Source organism: Dromiciops gliroides, chromosome 5, assembly GCF_019393635.1.
Source record: "Dromiciops gliroides isolate mDroGli1 chromosome 5, mDroGli1.pri, whole genome shotgun sequence".
In the NCBI taxonomy this organism is placed as follows: Eukaryota; Metazoa; Chordata; class Mammalia; order Microbiotheria; family Microbiotheriidae; genus Dromiciops; species Dromiciops gliroides.
The window spans coordinates 74,137,983-74,159,636 of NC_057865.1; positions in this window are offsets into that span (position 1 = coordinate 74,137,983).

Here is a 21,654-nt window from a genome sequence, read left to right on the forward strand (position 1 = left end):
CCATCAATCTTTCTTCAAGGCTCCCTCATTGCTTCTATGTTTGTTTTTCTGGGGGCAAAGCAGAATGAACCTAATTTCTCTTACATACACACACATATAAGTACATAAACACACACACTATTTAAAAATAATTCTTGTCTCAATATGTGAGTAACTCATGTACTTATGCTTATCATTGACTACTGATATTGATCACAACAAACTAGTGGCTGCCCATTGTCCCTTGCCTAGGATTCACCTTCTTCATCTATTTGCTAATAGGTAACAAGGTGTTGAAACAATATGCCTTAGACCTTTATACTCTTTCATTCTTAACACTATGTTTACTTCTGTGTATATTTTGAGGAACAATGGCTTTTCATTCTGGAATGTCTCTTTTGATTTTCTCATTTTTTAAAAAAATATACTATAAGTTTGAACTGAGGACTTGCAAAAAGGGAAGTTGCTCTCAGGACAGATACGAATTATAGGTATGATGATGGGTGATGATATTGATAGAGATAGATGCAGATATTTCCTAAGGCTTCCCAAGCAGTTCCTAGAGGCCAAAAATTTATTGGGTTCTGTGTCATAAGAAATCTCTTTTATGAGTCACACAACAATTCCCTATTCCCTTTTCTCCTAAACTAGTTTTCTTTCCCCGGTTTCACTGCTAATGTATATAACTACACTATTCTCCTAAGCATCTGGGTTTGGAATCTTACAGGCAGTATGGCAGATAAGCATAATATAAAGTTTAAGGTTTGAACTAATCAATCAACAGGTATTTATTAAGTACCTATTTACCAAGTACCATAATATATGGAATTTATATTGGGGGAGAAAAAAAATAAGGAAACAAAAGAATGAATATAAAGAGCTTAAAATTTGATATATACAAAGTAAGTTATATACAAATTAGTTTGATAGGGAGGACATACAATTGGGGAGATCAGAAAAAAAAAGTATTATGTAGAAAATAACATTTGATGATCCAAGGCAATTTTGAAAGACTTGTGAAAAATGCTATCTATCTCCAGAGAAGAAACTAATGGAGTCTAAATGCAGATTGAAATGTACTTTTATTTATTTATTTTTGCTGGGTAATGAGGGTTAAGTAACTTGCCCAGGGTCACATAGCTAGTAAGTATCAAATGTCTGAGGCCAGTTTTGAACTCAGGTCCTCCTGAATCCAGGGCCCGTGCTTTATCCACTGCACCACTTAGGTGGCCCCAAAACATACTCTTTTAAACTTTATTTTTCTTGATTTTTTGGCCTGTTTTTGCTTCTGTAACAAGGTAAATATGGAAATATTTTTCATGATGGCATTTATACAAACTATATCAAATTGCTTGACTTCTAAAGGAGGGCTGAGGGGAAGAGAGAAGGCAAGAATTTGGAACTCAAAATTTTAACAAAAACTGTTTAAAATTTGTTTCTACATGTAATTGGAAAAATAATTTATAGGAATTTAAAACTAAGAAGTGATAATTGAGCCATAACTTGAGGGAAGAGAAGGATTCAATTTGTTTGATGTAAAGACAGAAAACTAGCCAATCATGAGGCACAAGTACAAAGATTTAGAGACAGGAGTTAGGATGCTATGTGTGAGGAGCAGTAAGAACCTTAGCTTGGCAGGGTAAACGAATATGGGAGGGAAATAACATTCAGTGAGAATAGAAAGGTAGATTGAGGACTAGTAATGAAGGCTTTTGAAAACTAAATAAGATCATTTATGTTTCATCCTAGAGGCATTAGAGAACAACTGGAATTTATTAAGCAAGGAAAATGAATTTTACAGTCATGTAGAGGATATGCTAAAGAGGAAAGATACTTGAGGTGGAGCTATTACTTAAGGATCTGTTGCAATAAGAATACAGGTGGCAAGATCCTGAACTAAGAGGGTTCTTGCATAAATAAGAAGAGACCAGATGTGACAGATGTCATGGAGGTAGAAGCATCAAAGCTTTTTTAAATAGGGAGCTGCTAAACATTTTTTTTTTCTTTTGAGGACAGCTTGACTTGAGGTCATAGAAGCTAGATGTGGATGCTGGTTCTTATATTTATTGTTGTTGTATGACCTCTGACATATTACTTTTTAGCTCTAAGCCTCAGTTTCCTCATCAAGGAGGAACATGCTTTACAAATCCCCCATTGTCCTGTCCTTTTTTCCTTTCCCCCCTTGATATTTTAGAACTTTTATTTTTCCAAATATTTTGATTTTTTATTGAATTCTGTAAAGTATCCCTTTGATACTATAATTGTTTTTGTTTTTCTAGAATTTTTCCAATTTAATATTTTGCCTTTTTCATTTTTTTATTAAACTTATCCCAAAGTGAAAGGATATTGAAACCTCATGCCACTGTGGTATTACTGTGAATTCAGTTAATTTTTTCCTTGGCAGATTTTGATGGTAAGGCATTTGGAGCTTATAACTTTAACATTTATATTGTTTTGCTGTCTTTTTTTTTCTTTCAACAAAATGTAATTACATTTGCTATCCTTTTCTTTTCTTGTTGTGAATATTTATTTTTGCTTTGACAAATAGCATGATTGTAAGTCTTGCATTTTTGGATTTCTCTGTATATAGTATTCTTTTTTCCCCAGCTCCTCATTTTTATTCTTTATATATTTTAATTTTTTAATGTTTTTGGAAGTACCAGAATGTGGAAATTTGTTTTTTAACCCAATCTGTCACTTTTCAAATTTGTTAGATTGGTTAATCCATTCATGTGTAAAGTTTTGTTAGTTCTATGCTTTCATCCATTTATTTCTAATATTGTGTTTTCCCCCAGATTACAATGTTTTCCCCTATTCCCCTTCAGTTATTTTGCCTTAATCCACTTTAAGGCACACTCAGCCTTTTGCCTATCTGTTGTCCCTTTCTCTAGAGGAAAAAATAGTATTAATTTTTTTTTCATTCTGTTTGTCCATATTGACCTTCATATCTGTGTATTTGAATTCCCAATTTTTTTCTCTTTTATTACTTTGTTGAGATTTGCCCTACAAATTCAGATATGTGTGTATGTGTGTGTATGTATGCATGTATGCATGTATGTATGTATATATTCTTAATTCATTCACTCTTCTTTCCCAATTCTTATTTCATTTTTAAGCCCTTGAGAAATATCCTGTTATGTTTTTGGACTTTTATTAGACTCAAAAGGATCCCTCACATAATCATCACTTTGTTTCTAAGTATTTATTCAGAGATGCCTAGACTCTTTTACCCTACTTGGAGATAATATTCCCTTCTATTCTTAATATTAGTTCAGTTATTTTTTTTTCAACATAGTCTAAGAGTATGGATTTTCTTCCTTCTGCGATCTTTGATATCTTGTCTTCCCCTTCCCTCTTTAAATTCCACTTTTGATTATTTTTCTCACTCCTTCTTCCTTCATGGTGGTGTGTTCAAGTCTAGACCACAAAGCTGTCCTAGCTTCCTCCCATGGAGTGAAAAATAACATTTCATTCTTCTCAGTTTCTGATGTAATTAAGTTTTTGTGGATAGAACTGGCCCTAGTTGGATCCTTGCCTCTTTCCCTCAAGTTTAGAGTGCCACAAAGCTACACAGGTTGATATCCTGCCTATTTTTGCCTATTTTTGAGTTTTGTTGCAGCACCTGGTTTAAAATTCATTTCTACCAATAGTTGTTCTGTCGATTCTGACTCTGATATTTTAGGAGTTTAGGATTCAGATTTCCTCTTGATTGATTTCTCTTATAACTCTTCATTCATACTTACTGGCTTCTAATTCCCCTTTGGTGTTCTTCTTCTATCATTTTATTCCTGATTCATTTTCAAATTGGCTCCTCTTAAATTTTCAGTTACATATATCATCTCTGCTTGACTTTTGTCTATATGTTAAAAAAGGGTGGGGGCAGCTGGTAGCACAGTGGATAAAGCACTGGCCTTGGATTCAGGAAGAACTGAGTTCAAATTCAACCTCAGACACTTGACACTTACTAGTTGTATGACACTGTGCAAGTCACTTAACCCTCATTGCCCCACCAAAAATAAATAAATAAAAAGGGGGGAGTCAATCATATGCAACACATATTATTGGTAAACACGTGTACCACAATGTGCTCTGGGCATTACAACAAAGTTCCACTTTATTATTTTTAACGAGTATACTTTATGGAACTGGACCCAGAGGTTGTGAAAGTTCAACCAGAAGTAGCTTCAAAAATGGTTTAAAACCACATATCTATAGCTCCATGAAAATAAAAATGCTCCAAATCACTACTACATTAAGAAACACAAATTAAAGCCATTTTGAGATCCCATTTCACCCCTATAATACTAATAAAGACCAAAAAAAGAGAAAATTATTAAAGTTGAAAGAACTATGGGGAAACAGTCACATTTTTACACTGTTGGTGGACCTATGAATGTATCAACCATTCCTTTTATTTGGACATCATTTTTAAAATATATATATATATATATTTAGAATTTTATTTTCCCAAATTATACGTAAAATAAAAATTTTGACATCAATTTAAAAAAATATATGTTCCAAATTCTCTTACTCCTCCCTCCCCACCCTGCCCCCAAAACTCAAGCAATTCAGTATAAGCTATATATGAGCAGTCATGCAAAACATCTCCACATTACCCAGGTTTTGAAAGAAAACAGACAAAAACAAAACTTCAGATAAGGGAACTAACAAAAAAAATTATGCTTCAATCTGTATTCAGATACCATCAGTTCTCTCTCTGTAGATGGATTACATTTTTCATTAGACATTCAGAGTTGTCTTAGATCATTGCATTGCTGAAAATAACCAGGTCATTCACAGCAGATCATCACACAATATTGCTGTTTTTTTGTATATAGTACATTTCACTTTGCATCAGCTCATGCAGGTCTTTCCAGGTTTTTCTGATAGCATAATGCTCTTCATTTTTGTTGTTGTTGTTGTTTTGTTTTTTTGTTTTTTTGCGGGGCAATTGGGGTTAAGTGACTTGCCCAGGGTCACACAGCTAGTAAGTGTTAAGTGTCTGAGGCCGGATTTGAACTTAGGTACTCCTGAATCCAGGGCCGGTGTTCTATCCACTGCGCCATCTAGCTGCCCCGCTCTTCATTTTTTTTTTTTTATAGTAAACTACACTTATATGGTACTTTAAAGAGAGATTTCCTTACAATAAACCCATAGGGTAGATTATTGCAACAGTAATAGATAACATTTATTTAGTACCTTATACCTGACAAAGAATTTTCTTCACAATAGCCCAGCAAAGTAAGTACCATACATTTTGTTGTTATCATCATCATCATCCATAAATAATCCTCCTCCATCAATAATCCTTATCCTCCATCAATAATTCTCCTCCTCCATCAATATGGATTAACCATTCTTCAGAGGAATCTGGAATTATATACAAGAATGTTACTAAACAATCCATGCCCTTTGAACCAGACATACCACTGCTAGGCCTCTACTAAAAAATTAAAATTATAAGAAATGGTCCCATAAATTAAAAAAAAATCATAGTAACTGTTTTTGTAGTAGAAAAAGATCATACGTTAAATTGATAATTGGCTGAATAAGATGTGGTATATCAGTACAATGGAATACTGTTGTGCTGCAAAAAATGGCAAATAGGTGATTTCATGGAGACACAGAAAGACTTAAGTGAATTGATTCAAAATGAAGTGAATAGATCTAGAAGAACAATACGTGTTAAAGTTGCAAATATTAGGGAAATGAAAAATTTTGAACACTTGTAAATTGGTGAAAAATGAAATAAGAACTAGGAGAACAATTTGTATAGTAACAATATCATTGTAAAGACAAACTTTGAAAGTTGTAAGAAATATAATCAATGCAGTGACCATTTTTTGATTCTAAAGGCTTGATGATGAAACATGCTATCCATATTCTGACAAGAAATAATTGATTAGGGTATGGAAAATGATATAAACTATTTAAGCTATATAAATATTGATATGGCCATATCATATATATGAATGAATATATCTATGTATAGAATTATCCAATTCTTGTTGTGGCTATATCTATGTCCACATATGATTATTCACAATCTAAATCTATTACATCTCTGATATCTGTGTATACACACATATCTATTAATTCAGCAATACCTCTACCTATATCTAAGATGTATGTACATACACATACATCTCCACACATATATCTAACAAAATAGAAAAACTTGAATTCATAGTGCCAAGTCTTACTGAAGTAACAAATGAGAAAATAACTGGTTGGGAATGTAATCTGGAAGGATGAAAAGCAAAAAGGAATAATGTGAAAAGATAGTATGATCTTTATACAAGCAAAAATAGTGATCCTGAAAACAGGATGCAGAGAGAGAGAACTTAGTCATTATAGATATTCCAAAAGAACACTGTCAAAAGAATTCTGAACACAATAATGCAAGATTTAAAAAAATAATCTTAGAACTTCTGAACTTGGAAAGCACGGTGCCTGTTAAAAGAGAAATCTTAACAGGACATGAACAAGCTAGATCTCAATGGCATTCCATCAGACACCTTCTTCCTAGTTAGCACTGAACTATTAAGGACGTTAGTTCTTTACCATTCAAGTAGTTCTGAATATATACACTTGTACAAATAGCAAGTCCACATCATTGTATTGTTTTCAAGTGAAGAGTGTAAGGGATTTTGTCCAAAAATTGAGAAATATAAGTGCAGAATTTCCCTTGTTTATTAGTTTAGTAACCCTATCAGAAAAGGAAATGATCCTAGTCTGGTTAGTCTGCTCTTGAAAAAAAATCATGCTCATTATTTGTGATCACAGTGTCACCATTCATTCATTGTAATGCATTCTAGAATTTTGTTAGGAATCAAAGTCAAGTTCAACACCTTCTAGTTTATAGACCCCATCTTCTTCCCTATCCTGCTTTCTCTAATTCCTCGGTACCTTTCTAGATATATACAGTCTTTTAAGGATTTCTGAAAGCCTCTTAGTGCAGCCTCATCTGCCAGTTCTTTCAGAATGTATTTATATGGGCCAGGTAACTTGAACTCACCGAAGACCATGAAGTACCCTCTCTTATGACTTTCTTATTTCTCTTTAGCATCTGCTCTCTATTCTCTGTTTTTATCCTATTTGATGCAGTCTAAACATCATTGACAGGCAAAGTATGTAAGGGTCAGATTTCTTGGTTCTCACCTAATGTGGTATTTCTTATATACCAAGGCTACATCTCTTTCACTGGAGGAGGAAAGAGTCACACCATATGGTTAGTAGAACCTAATGACTTACCTGCACATCAAACCATTCCAGTAATATAACTATATTGTGTCACTTTCTTTTTCCTTCTGGCTGAGGTGCAATAGTAAACTTAGTGGAACTATTGTCATGGAAAAATGAAGGGAGGCCAAAAAGTTGATGAAATTGGTGGAGATCCTTATCATCCTATGTAGTAACATTCTCAAGTCAACAGAAGGAGGAAATATGTAGAGGAAAAAACAAGTGTGGCTGCCCGCTTTCCCACTCTCTAAGATCTACCTAACATTGAGTCAAATAGAAACTAGAAAATTGACTGACAGTGGGCACTTAAATATTCTAAAAGACCACCTATGGGCCCAAGTCAAACAAACAAGTGTTTATTTTATTTATGTTTTTAGTCACAAGTACTCAATGAATAGAAATGGAATAACAAACCAAAATATGCCTAGGGCAAAAACCAGTTTTCCATTTCCCTTTATTTCCTCACTCTATTTCTCTTGTGTCTGCCTGTGATGGATGATGTGTCAAAAGAAATATTATTTTCTACTAGTTAATAGTTAAGAAATTAAGCTTAGGACGAACATCACAGACTCACAGCACAGCAGGTCTGAAAGGGACCTCTCCAAAGCAAAATCTAAGGTAGAGAAAGAAAGGAATTAGGATAGTTTTCTTTTCCAATTTACAAATCCTCCCTTTTTCTCTCCCCTCAATACTTTCTACCACAGAAATGAAAATTAGAAAACAGGACTGGTGAATTTAAACAAAAAAGAAAAGAAGATGGGGAAGAAAAGGGGTAAAAAAATAAGCCAGAGGACAATTGAAGGGGAAAAAATAAAAATAAAGCTAAGGTTAAAGAAAGTAAGAAAAGGCCTACATATACATCAATTTATTTGGTAGGGTGCTTTTTGGGGTGGTGAAGAACGAATTATTCAATCAAAAATAAAGTGATAATGATAGGACAGGCACTATAGGAAGTACTAAAGATAAAAAAAAGAAAAAGAAAGAAACATTAACAATCCTCAGCTTCAGTCATTTTACATTTTAAAGCAAGATAATCTATGTATCTACGTCTATCTATAGGTTTGGATAGATAGCTAGATAAACAGACACACACACAAAAGACACAAACAGAGAAAATAGAAGGCAACATTATAGAGAAAGCTGCAAGCAGCTTAGAGGAAAAGGAAAGAAGCCTTATGATCTCAGTCTTAAAGGAAGCTAGGTACTCTCATTGGAAGAAGTGAGGTGGGAAAGAAATCCAAGAATATTACTGCAGAGGCATTGAAATGGAGGATGAGGTGGCTAGGTCACATAGTGGATAGAATACCTAGCCTGGAGTCAGAAAGGCTCATATTCCTGAGTTCAAATACAGCCTCTTCTGATTCATAATTATGTTACCAATAGCAAGTCACTTAACCCTCAGTTTCCTCATCTGTAAAATGACCTGAAAAGGAACTAAAAAGGAAAGGAGAGATATAGAAAGATAACAGGAATGGTAGGACCTAGTGAAGATTTTTTTACAAAATTTTTGTTTAATTTTAGGTATTTATTTATTTTTGGTGAGGCAATTGGGGTTAAGTGATTTGCCCAGGGTCACACAGCTAGTAAGTGTCAAGTGTCTGAGGCCAGATTTGAACTCAGGTCCTCCTGAACCCAGGACCAGTGCTCTACCCACAGCGCCACCTAGCTGCCCCTTAATTTTAATTTTTAAGAATAAGGAGAGAAGCATTTTTGTAAGCAGCAGGAAAGAAACAAAAAATAGGGAGATAATGAATATTATGGTGTAATGCCATGAATCCCATGTAAGTAACCCAGAATGTAAAATCTGGGCTAGCAGTAATGATATTAATTGATATATTCTCACCAACACATCCAGGCTATGTTGAATTCATCTCTTTGATACAATAGTACATTTTATGATACCAAATATCACAATTAGGTTTGACCCAGAACCAGGGGCAACAGTGATGGAGAAGTTATGGTGCACAATTTCAGCTGGGCCACTACCAAAACACATATTGAATGGTGCTGATTTTTTGTATCTCCTAGAGAAGATATTTTCCCATTAACCCTTTCCAAGGATACTGCTTACCTGCTTCATCCTGGCAGGGGCTAGAATTTTCTGACTCCAATTTGGTCCTCCAGATTTGTTAAGAGACATATGACATTCAAAAAAGCCCAAAGAACGGTCAGAAAGCATGATGGAAAATGATCTGCTAGAAATACATGCCTCTGCCTGTCTAAGCAAATAGATGGACATCAGTCAATACCTCTGTGTGAGCAGAATGACTAAATCTGGATTCCAAAGTGCTACCTTCATTTTCAACCTGATCTATCTTCTTCAGCAAGTATCCAGATCAGGTGGTCTGTCTTTTTATATTGTGCAAGGAGGGCCCATTTAATGGTATCCTTCTTGGTACAGGTCTCCTACTCCATGATTCAAACCTGACTTTTCCAATAATACTCAATGCTTTATAGACCCACCTTTCCCCACTTAAACTTTCAGTGTACCATTTTCATAAGAGTCTGTGTTATTTTGTGCTGGGCACAAATGAACTTGTTCATCAAAACATTAGCTAATGTGCTAATGTATTAGTTAATGTGCTAGGGGCTTATAATATCACCTATGCCAGCTAAGGTATTTTCATTTTCACCTGGGTCTTCTTGTGATACTCTGCCATTGGTAAACTAAGCTCCTTGAGATCAGAGACTACAGTTTTTGGTCTCTGTACCCCAGTCTCTACTACTACATACATCACCTTGCACATGATATGCATATTTTAAATTTTGATTGGGTGGAACAGAATTTGAGGTGACTTGAGCTAAATTGAATGACAGAAATGAATATTGTGATGAGAATTTGACAAGCCAATTGTGGAAAATGCTTTTGAGCAGGCAAGCTTCTCTCAGCAAAGATAGACCCCTATGGTGCCTAGACAGAATCTGATATTAAATAGATAGGCAAAACATTCTAAATTCTGTTTTCCTGTCCTGGAATTGACTGATGATGTAGCTGTAGGGATGTAACTTTTGTTTAGTAGCTGCGTAGCACTCAGCACTTGCAAATTATGGAAAAAATGTGTGTATATTTGGAAGCATCCCAGATGTTTGACATCTTTTAGACAGTATACCAAGATAACTACTTAGATTTTTAACCCAGATGTTTTGGTGTCAAATGGACATAGTCTGAACCCAGTCTGTGCTTTGATTTCCTCTAAAAGCCAATACTTATTCACTTACTCTCAGCTGGTGTTTTATGTCTTTGCTTTAAAAGGTCATAACAACTCACGGTTTTCTTCCTTTACTTTTGGCCTTTTTCCCCAGAACAAATCTGAACAGCCTTGCCCCAGTAAAAAATACTTGAGTTGAAAGTCTTTTGACTTAATTACCCTTATGAATATATGGCATTGAGTTAAAATATCCTAGTAACTCTAGAGGGATGTTCAAATGTTATAAATAGCATGAAATTCTTTTATGAGGGTCAAATTTTTCTTACTATTTCTCCCTCACTCCCCCATATTGACAGATATAATTAAGGTGTACAAAGGAATGTATTTAGAGCTATTATGGGAATCAGGATGACTTGGATTTGAATCTTGCAACCTAGCTATATTAGCTTAGGCCCATCACTGAACATCTTTTTGACCTTGCCATTCTTGTACCAAATCTGTATTGACATGGTAACACATCAATGAAATCACAGTTTTGGAAAAAAACAACAAAATTAAAAAAAAAAAGAAAAAACCCCCAAATAAACAATAAAAAAATAAACCAAGGCATAGATAAAGAATCTCCATTGCTCTGTCCTATGATTAAGTAATTAGAGAGATAAGCAGGGAATTAATGGCTGCTAATATTTGGACATGTTAGACACAATGGAATACAGGGCTTTCTTCTTATCTAGTAGATTTTAAGAGAGTCAGGGACATAATGCTTACTCTCTAACAATTTATCTAAGATTTCAAAACATAGAAAGCATAATTAAAAATGTATTTCCCTTATTACAATACTTTGTGGCCATGTCTATTGGATATACTTAGCTGTCACAGTAGATAGAGCTCTGGACTGAGGGTCAAGAAACCCTAATTTAAAATTTGACCTCAGACACACACTAGCTAGGTGACCCATGCCACTCACTTAGTTTCTGTGAGTTTCTTCAAATGTAAAATGGGGATAATAATGGTACCTACCTCCAGGAGTTGTTTTGGTCATCAACTGAGATAGTATTTATTAAAAAAATGCATATCTCAGTGCCAGGCACTTGTTGGCACAGTGGATGGAGTGCCAGGCCTGAAGTGAGGAAGACTCAGCTTCCTGAGTTAAATCTGGCCTCAGGCACTTACAAGCTGTGTCATCCTGGGCAAATCAATTAACTCTGTTTGCCTCAATTTCCTCATCTATAAAATTAGCTGGAGAAGGAAATGGTAAACCATTCTAGTATCTTTTTAAAGAAAACCCCATATATGGGATTGAGCCAAAACTGTCCAAAAAAAGGCAGTGTTTTTCTTGAGCTCTCTCCAAATCCCCTTTGAATACCTTTAAATAATACCATAAAAGAATTCCTGGAGAAGAAGAGCCCAAAAAAGGAGGGGGTAAAATAATTTTCCAGCCAAAGACAACTTAAAAGGTCACCAGGAGAGGTCTGTTATAACTGAGTAACAGGGTAAGGCAACCCAATGCAGGCCAGGCCAGGCAAGACCAGAACAAGCCCCAGCAAACCAGGAACAGGTCTTGTGAACCACTGAATTAGCAACAGAATTCACTGATTTCCAGAACTACCAGGCCACAGATGGTAAGGGGTTAAACAACCAATTTGAAGGAGATTACCGGGGTCTCTTTGCTAGCACTGGGGGCAAGACTCTGCTGCTTTGCCCATGCTCAGATCCAGGTCTCAGTCCTAGGTAGCAGTACCAGGGTGAGGAGGGGTATTAGCACAGCAGAGTTTGTTGCCACAGTGGAACAAGGACTATGCTCACAATTCCAGGGCAGAAAAGAATGTTTGTGGTCACTTACACCCCAGAGCACCGTCCCTGAGAGTAGTAAATGCACCACTTCTTAGACCATACTACCTTGGAAGAACTGAAAGGTTCCCAAGAAGTATCTCTGAAAATAGGTGAACAAAATCCATGAAGCTTGGGACAGTAAACCCTCTACCATGGAAGCAGAGCCCCACTTTAACAAAGAGTGAAAAGTCAAGAAATAGGCTGGGAAAATGAGAAAACAGAAAAATATTCTGACCTTAGAAAATTACTATAGTTATGAGGAAGATGAAACCTACACACTCAAAAGAAGATAAATATGTTGAAGCTCCAACATCCAAAGCTTCCAAGAAAAATATGAATTGGTTTCAGCCGCTGGAGGAATACAAAAAGGATTTTTAAAATAAAGTAAGGAAGGTAGATGAAAAATTGGGAAGAGAAATGAGAGTGATACAAGAAAATAATGAAAAAAACAATCGATACATTGGTAAAGGAGACATAAAAAATGCTGAAGAAAATAATGCTTTAAAAAACAGAATAGGCCAAATAGTAAAAGACACAAAAAGCCAATGAGAAGAAAAATGACTTGAAAAGTAGAATTGGCCAAGTGGAAAAAGAGGTACAAAATCTCACTGATGAAAATAATTCCTTAAAAAGTAGAATTGAATAAATGGAAACTAATGACTTTATGACAAATGAAGAAACAATAAAGCAAAACCAGAAGATTGAAAAATAGAAGGCAATGTGAAATATCTCATTGGAAAAAAAAAACAACTGATCTGGAAAATAGATCCAAAAGAGGTAATTTTAAAATTATTGGACTACCTGAAAGCCATGATCAAAAAAGAGCCTAGAAATCATTTTTCAAGAAATTATCAAGGAAAACTGCCCTGATAGTCTAGAATCAGAAGGTAAAATTGACATTGAAAGAATCCACAGATCATCTCCTGAAAGAGATCCCCAAAGGAAAACCACCTGGACTTTTTTATTCAAATTCCAAAGCTCTCAGGTCAAGGAGGAAATATTGTAAGCAGCCAGAAAGAAACAATTTAAATATCATGGAACCACAGTCAGGATAACACAAGATTTAGCAGTTTTTACATTAAAGGATCAGAGGGCAAAGGAACTGATATTACAACCAAGCATCACCTACCCTTTAGGGGTAATCCTTCAGGAGAAAAATGGGCATTCAATGAAAGAGAGGACTTTCAGGCATTCTTGATGGAAAAAAACAGAGTTAATAGAAAATTTCACTTTCAAATGGAAGGCTAAAAAAAAGCATAAAAAAGTCAACAGGAAATGGCAATAATTTTGTTTAAATTACAATCAACTATTTACATTCTGACATGGGAAGATAATTCTTGTAACTCATAAAAACCTTTCTCATTATTAGGGCAGTTGAAAGAAATATATATATATATGTATATATATATATGTATATATATATACATACATATATATATATACATATATATATGTATGTATGTATAGAAAGCAAGAGAGAGAGAGAGAGAGAGGGAGGGAGGGAGGGAGGGAGGGAGGCGGGAGGTGGGTGGGCACAGGTTTGTGTTAATTATGAAGAGATGATATCTAAAAATCAAAAGTAAGGGGTGAGAGGGGAATGTCTTGGGAGAAAGTGAAAGGGTGAGGTAAAATGGGGTAAATTATCTCATACTAGAAGCAAGAAAAAGCTTTTAAAGGGAGGAAAAGATGGGGGAGAGTTATGAAGGGAATGAGTGAACTCTATTTTCATTAGAATTGGCTGAAAGAGGGAATACCATATACTCTTAGTTGGGTATTGAAATCTTTCTTACCCAACAGGAAGAAAGTAGAAGGGGAAGAGGATAAGAAAAATGGGGTTTGGGGCTCACAGATGGTAGGGTGGATTGGGGGAGACAATAGTCAAAAGCAAAACTCTTGAGGGAGGGACAAGGTGAAAGGAAAGAGAGAATAGAATAGAGGAGGAAAGGAATAGGATGGAGGTAATATATTTAACAACCATAACTGTGAACAAATTTTAAAGCAAGTTTTTTTGAAAAGGCCTCATTTCTCATATAGTGAAATGAGTCAAATTCATAGAAATAAGAGCCATTCCCCAATTGATAAGTGATCAAAAGATATGAATAGTTTTCAGATGAAGTAATCAAAGCAATCTCCAACCATATGAAAAAAATAACATCTAAATCACTATTGATTAGAGAAATGAAATTCTGAGGTACTACATTATTTATTAGATTGACTAATAGGAAAGAAAAAGAAAATAACAAATGTTGGAGGGGATGTGGGGAAAATGAGACATTAATGCTCTGTTGTTGGAGCTGTGAACTAATCAAACCATTCTTTAGAACAATTTGGAACTATGCCCAAAGGTCTGTACAACCATGCCTACCCTCTGGTCTAGCAATACCAATGCTACATCTGTACCCAAAAAGAGACATAAGGAAAAAGGCCTATATTAAAAAAATATTTATAGAAACTCTTTCTGACCTCTGCCTTCTTGGCTTTGCCCTGCTACACAATTGTAGTCACCTGGGACCCTGGGAGCCAAAATGAGTTGTTTGGACCAAGACCATGAAGATTGAAAAGTACTACATCTGCCTGGGCAATGACTTCTGCTCCAACAAGTGTGTGTGTGTGTGTGTGTGTGTGTGTATGTGTGTGTGTGTGTTTGTAGATCACCATCATTCACAGCAAGAAGCTCTGCAACAAGATCTCGGGATATGTTACTCATCTGATGAAGCAGATCCAGAGAGGCCCTGTGAGAGGTATCTCCATCAATCTCCAGGAAGAGGAAAGAAAAATGAAGGATAACTATGTCCCTGAGGTCTCTGCTTTGGATCAGGAGATCATTGAAGTGGACCCTGATACCAAAGAAATGTTGAAATTCCTGGATTTGGGGAGTTTGTCCAATCTGCAAGTTACCCAGCCCACAGTTGAGATTAACTTCAAAACACCAAGAAGAGGTGTTTAATGTTTATTTTTGCCCATTTTCCAATAAATTGGGGAACCACCTCCCCCCAGGGGAAAAAAAAACTTTCTTAGTTACAAAGATTTGGAAATTGAGGGGATTTCCATCCTTTGGAGAATGGCTGAACAAATTGTGCTTTGTGCTTGTGATGGAATACTACCTTGCTATACGAAATTACAAGCAGGATGCTCTCAGAAAGACCTGTAGAGACTTACATGAACTGATGCAAAGTGAAATGTACTGTGTACAAATTTACAGCAATATTTTAAGATCATCAGTTGTGAATTACCATTTTATTTTTAGCAGTACTATGATCCAAGAAAACTCTGAAGGACTTATGATGAAGTATGCTATCTATCCTCAGAGAGGGGAGCAATGGTGTCTGAATATAGACTAAAGAATGCTTTCTTTTTTTCTTTTCTTTTTTTTTTTTAATTTAGTGAGGCAACTGGGGTTAAGTGACTTGCCCAGGGTCACACAGCTAGTAAGTGTTAAGTGTCTGAGGCTGGATTTGAATTCAGGTCCTCCTGACTCTAGGGCCAGTGCTCTATCCACTGCCCCACCTAGCTGCCCCAAGAATGCTTTCTTTATTTTTCTTAAGGGTTTTTTTTTGGTCTACATTTTCTTCCACAACATGATTAATATGGAAATATGTTTTGTATGACTATGCATGTACAATGTATGTTGAATCGCTTTCCTTCTTGATGAGGGGGATGAGAAGGGAGGGGATTTTGCACTAAAAGTTTTAAAAACAAATGTTTTTTTTTACATGTAATTGGGAAAAATAAATACTAAATATTTTTATTAAAATCCAAAAATAAAAGAAAATTAAAAGAAAAAAAGGGAAAAACCCAAATAGGGTCATGAAGAATCAAGCATGACTAAAATGACTGAATGATAACTACAAAAAATTGAAGCATAATCAGGGCACTAATTATTTACTACATTCATTTGATAACTAACCACATCCTAATTTATATCTCTTTTAACGCTGTCCAGGGTTGTATAATTTAACTATTGCACTGTTATTTAAGTTTCTATGTATTTATGTATTGTCTCAAGAAAGTACATTAAGGGCAAGAACCCATTTTGTTACCCTACTCACCACCTTCTATTGAACCTAGGACATTAAATCAGAGAATTTTAGCACTGGTGATGCTTTAGATAGTATGTGAATAATAAGTAGGTCACAAGATCTAGGGGAAAATCATGTCCAGAAAACAAGAAAATGTTTGTTTAGTTTTCTGGGAAGAAATGACTCAGTAGATATTACATAGTATTATAGTTAACATATATGTAACATATTATATGATATATTATCCCTATGGCAGTTAGGTAGCGCAATGGATGGAGCTCCAGACCTGGAGTCAGGATGACTCATCTTCTGTTTAAATCTGGCCTCAGATAGTCATTAGCTATGTGACCAAGAGCAAGTCATTTAATCCTGTTTAGCTGTTTCCTCATTTGTAAAATGAGCTGGAGAAGGAAATGGAAATCCACTTTAGTGTTTTTTTCCAAGAAAACCCCAAATGCCATCATGAAGAATTTGCTACTACTGAAACAACTGAACAAAAGTATTACAGAATATTCTCAAGGAAAATCTGTCACTCACAGTACTTTCTAGACCTGAAGATTACCAAAAATCTTGTACCTTAATAACTAAGTGGGTGATTCTTTGAACTAGCAGAAACTCCTACAATTTTGTGTACTGTTCTGTGCCCTTCAACCCTACTCAAATGTAGGTGAGTGAATGTCATGTACACATTTTAATAGTTCAATAGCTTGATGAAGTGAAGCTCACTAGAAAATCTTAGACATATACAACTGGGGTGTATCAAACCAAAAGATAATGGGAGTTGTAACAGGCACATTCACTTCTTCAATCAATCACAATCTTTGTGCAGTTTCCTGAATTTAACATTCTCATTGAGATCACAGAGACATGCATGACATGAACTAAAATGCTGTGATAAGCAAGGAATTTGTCTGGGCTAGAGGCTAAATAAAGCTCAAAACCTAGTAATCATCCGCTATATCCTGAGCCCAGGCAGCCTATTGTGGGCACCAGCAATCTAACCACATTAGCTAGCAGTGAAGAGAGCACCAATTATGCCACTAGAGGTCTGCCAAGGGAACACAGGTTCTAACATAGCTAGGGGCCAACACAGCATCAAATATCCTATCATTGGATTAAAAAATGATGTCTCCATGATACTCACTAACAGTGGCAATATGTCTGTGCTGTGCTTCCAGCTCCAAAGCACAGATATATGAAGATTGTAAAATGGACCTGAACATTCTCTGTCATTCTTTCACAACCATTTGAAGCCCCAGAAACATGAGAAATGAAATTCTGGAGTTACAGGAAATGTTCTCCTCATTTTTACTTATGGTGGTGACTTTGTGTCCTTGTGTGGGGGGGATGATTCTTAAGCTTCATTTTCCCTATTTGCATTTATGATCTAAGTAGAAGAATGCTTCAGAGATATAAAGCATCCACTATTTCAAAGTTTTCTTAATTGACTCTGAGCTAACATTGATGAACACATGGTCTTGGGGTCAGTGGAGTTGAAAACCAAGGAAAATGCTCCTATTGATGATACTTCATGAAATGACTTGAGCAAACTGAGCAATAAACAGGACTCAACATTGAAATATTTACCTTTGGAATCTCCCAGGGCCCACATGATGGACTTGCAAAGTGTGAGGCTTTAGAATCTGGTGACAAATTCATTCATCAGGAAATCTTGGCATTCAATGAACTCTGTCAACATAAAGATTCCAAATATACAGAATAGATAGATTTATGCAGGACAAGATGGTACAAGTCAAGTGTGTGGAAGTGGGAAGCCATGAATTTTGACATAATTGCTTAGCACAACTAAGCTTTACTTCGTTTGAACAAGTCAATGTATGTGTAAGAGTTTGTGAAAGCAGGAGACTGAGGGAAGCTAAACAGAATGAATTTGTCTCACATTCTTACCATTTGGAAACTTCTTTAGATGAGTCATTAATTAACTAAATGACCAATTTGGCTATTCCAATGAAAGATTTATTTGTTTTCTGACAAATTGGTTACATTTAAGTCTAATTATAACTAGCAGAACATTATATTAGAATACATCCTTAGGGGGCAGCTAGGTGGCACAGTGGATAGAGAACTGACCCTGGAGTCAGGAGGACCCGAGTTCAAATCTGGCCTCAGACACTTGATACTTACTAGCTGTGTGGCCCTGGGCAAGTCACTTAACCCCAATTTCCTCACCAAAAAAAAATACATCCTCAATTGGGAAGAAAATAAGGGGGAAAAATCCCTAAGACATTTTCTTACAAAGAGAAGAGACATTAGCCATGTATGAATTACAAGCTTTTTCCTTTTATTATGGTGGATCATATCAAATTGATAGGCATAATGGATAGGGGATCAGAATTAGTTTCCTTCAAGTTCTGCTCCTGATACACACATCCATTTTATCCATGTGATCAAGGACAAATTACTTTACATCTCAGTATTTCAGGCAAGTATATTAGACTATAAATTGCAAGGTAATAGTTTATCTATAAAATAGAGGGTGTTTCCTATGCCAATCAAACCACATCTCCAAAGTCTACCCTACCACACACATAAACACTCACACCTTATGTAAAACACAGTCCCTTGATTACATTTGTCCCAGTGAGAAAAAGAAAAAAAAATTATTAAACCCAAGTTTCTTCTGGAAAAAGTAAGATGTGTAAAATTGGAAAAATACTTATAGAGATACAGCAATATTTTAAACTGACAATTATTAATGAGTATGAATAGGTTGAGTTCATAGGAACTTAATAGAAACATTTGTTAAATGATATCAGGATATAAGCATAAGGTTTTGCTTGTTTTTAATAATACATCTGTCAAAATAGTCATTTCCTAATTATGTTCATAAAGATTATTTCCAGGCTGGTGTTCTACATTGTGGAATGATTATGTATCATCTAGAAGATAAGCTCCTTGAGGACAGGAACTTTTTTTTTCTATTTGTATCTCTATCTCCTTGTCCATGGCCTTGCACATAGCAAACACATAATAAATATTGGTTAAATTGAATTTAAAATAATATATAGACATTCTATGGCACTCAGAAATCAGACACTTGAGCTAAATTTATCCCATAGTGTCATAGAAGCAAAAGTCAACTTTTAAATGTTATCTTTTTAAATGCCAAATGGACTTCCCTGAAAACCTGAAGGTGTATAATAATTTCAAATGTGGAAGTAGTCTGATAGGATTTTTATTTGAGCACAACCATCAAGACCTCCTCAAGATCAAAAAGTCACATCTTTCTCACGTGAGACAAAGCCTTTCAATTTATTTTATCACTGCCATCATGCCTCAATTTGGTCATTCTGAATATTCATACACACAATATTTTCTGATATTTAGGGCAGGAAGCAAGGACTTGTGTTTTTGAGAAGTATGGGTTGATTGACCTATCATCAACAATTCTTGAGAGATAATGGGGAAAACATGTATCTAGAAAAAAGACCAAGAAGTTTTGAGACTGGATAGTCAACATAAACACATATAGTCACAAAACTATTGGAGCTGGAAAAAAAAAAAGGTGCTTGCTCATCTCTGTGTTGTTGTTCAGCTGTTCGGTCATGACCCTGTGATCATGTAAGTATAGTCAAAGTCATCCTTTTATTATCTTCAGAAAAGAAATATAGAATGTTATAAAAAACAAATGGTAAAAAAAGTTTTGACTTAGTGGGAAGATGGGGGCAGCTGGGTGGTGCAGTGGATAAAGTACTAGCCCTGGATTCAGGAGGACCTCAGTTCAAATCCAGCCTCAGACACTTGACACTTACTAGCTCTGTGACCCTGAGCAACCCTCATTGCCCAGCAAAATTAAATAATTAAATAAATAAATAAAAATTGGAAGGCAGGCTGAAATAAGTCTTAGTCATATAAGGGCTGGACTTTTTTTTTTTTTTTGGTAAACATAATAATGAGTGAGCCAAATTATGAAATAGAAATTTGAGGGTCATAAATCTGTAGAAATATGTACATGACATAGCTCTAATAATATCCAAAACCTTCATAAAATTAAGCAAGTCAAATGAATTTATTTTCTTAATAATTGATACTTTACCATTTAAACACCAAAATCTATTTAAAATTTTATATTCATTTTATGAAATACTTTTTTAAAATATCCCATAGTTTCCTCCTTTCTTAAGTAATAGGGTGGGAATTTTTTAATCTGTTGATGGTAACATTTTTAATCTCTCCTTCACAAATTCTTTCTCTTCTGCCTATAGAAATGCTCAGATTTTCCTTGTGCTAAAAAAAAAAAAATAATTATTGCCCCCACTCCTGATCCTATTCCCCTCCCCCATTCCTTGCCAAAATTCTAGAAATTTTAGTTTATATTCAGTGCCTTTAAGTCTTCATCTCACTCTCCTCCCCATTGTTCTGAACTTGCTCTTTCAAAAGGATATTAATGTCCTTATTTGCAATAACTTTTTCCCCTCTGTGTCCACCCTCTTTGACTGCTCTGCATCACTTGACACTGTTGACTATCTCCTGCATGATACTCTTAGTTCTATGACACTCTCTAGGTTGTCCTTTCTTCCTTTTCACCCCTCTCCTCTCTTAGTTACTTAGCTGCCTCCAGTACCCTGAGTTTAAGAATTTCACAATTCTGTATTTTAGGTCTTTTTTCATCTCTTTCTCTTCTGCCTCTTTGGTGCTATCATCTAAACACATAGCTTCATTTATTCTGGCCTATATATGTAGAGGACTTACAAATGCATATTTCTAATTTTTTTTCTTGCATCCAGGTCTCCATCATCAACTATGTACTGGCCATTTTCATTCCCTTCTTTTACCACTACCTCAAATATAAACTGATTAAAATTTAATTAATTCCCTCTATCCACTACCACCTGGCCAAATAAAACCTATTTTTCCCAGTTTTGGAAAAGACAAACTATTCTTCCATTCACATAAACTCAAGACATGGGAACACTCTTTTATTCCAATCTTAACTTCACCTCCTGAATCTAATCATCTCTAGTATGCTTTTGTTTCTCCTTTCACCATAGCTCACACTTCCATCATTTCCTTTATATTCAATTGCTATCATCTTAAGTTATCCTTGCCTCCTACTTTTTCTCTAGCTCCAATATAATTTCAAAGTCAAAGTCCAATGAATCTTCTGAACAAATATTAGAGAAATTCATTGCTCAGAAGTCTTTAAAGGTCCTATTTTTACCTAGAGATAATAAAATAACTCACACACTGCTATTCTGAAGTTCACAAAGCTCATTCCACGCAATTCTTTTTTTTTAAAGTAGTGTGAGGCTTAATTTAACTCAAAAGACAGGCATTTTACTTGTTTTATTTTTTCCTTTGTTCAGCATTTGAATTGGTGATCTTGATGGTTGCTGAGCTGCTTTCTTAACAATGACTTTACAATTTATAAAGAAAGCATGGTGAATAATGTTTGTTTAGTAAGGTGT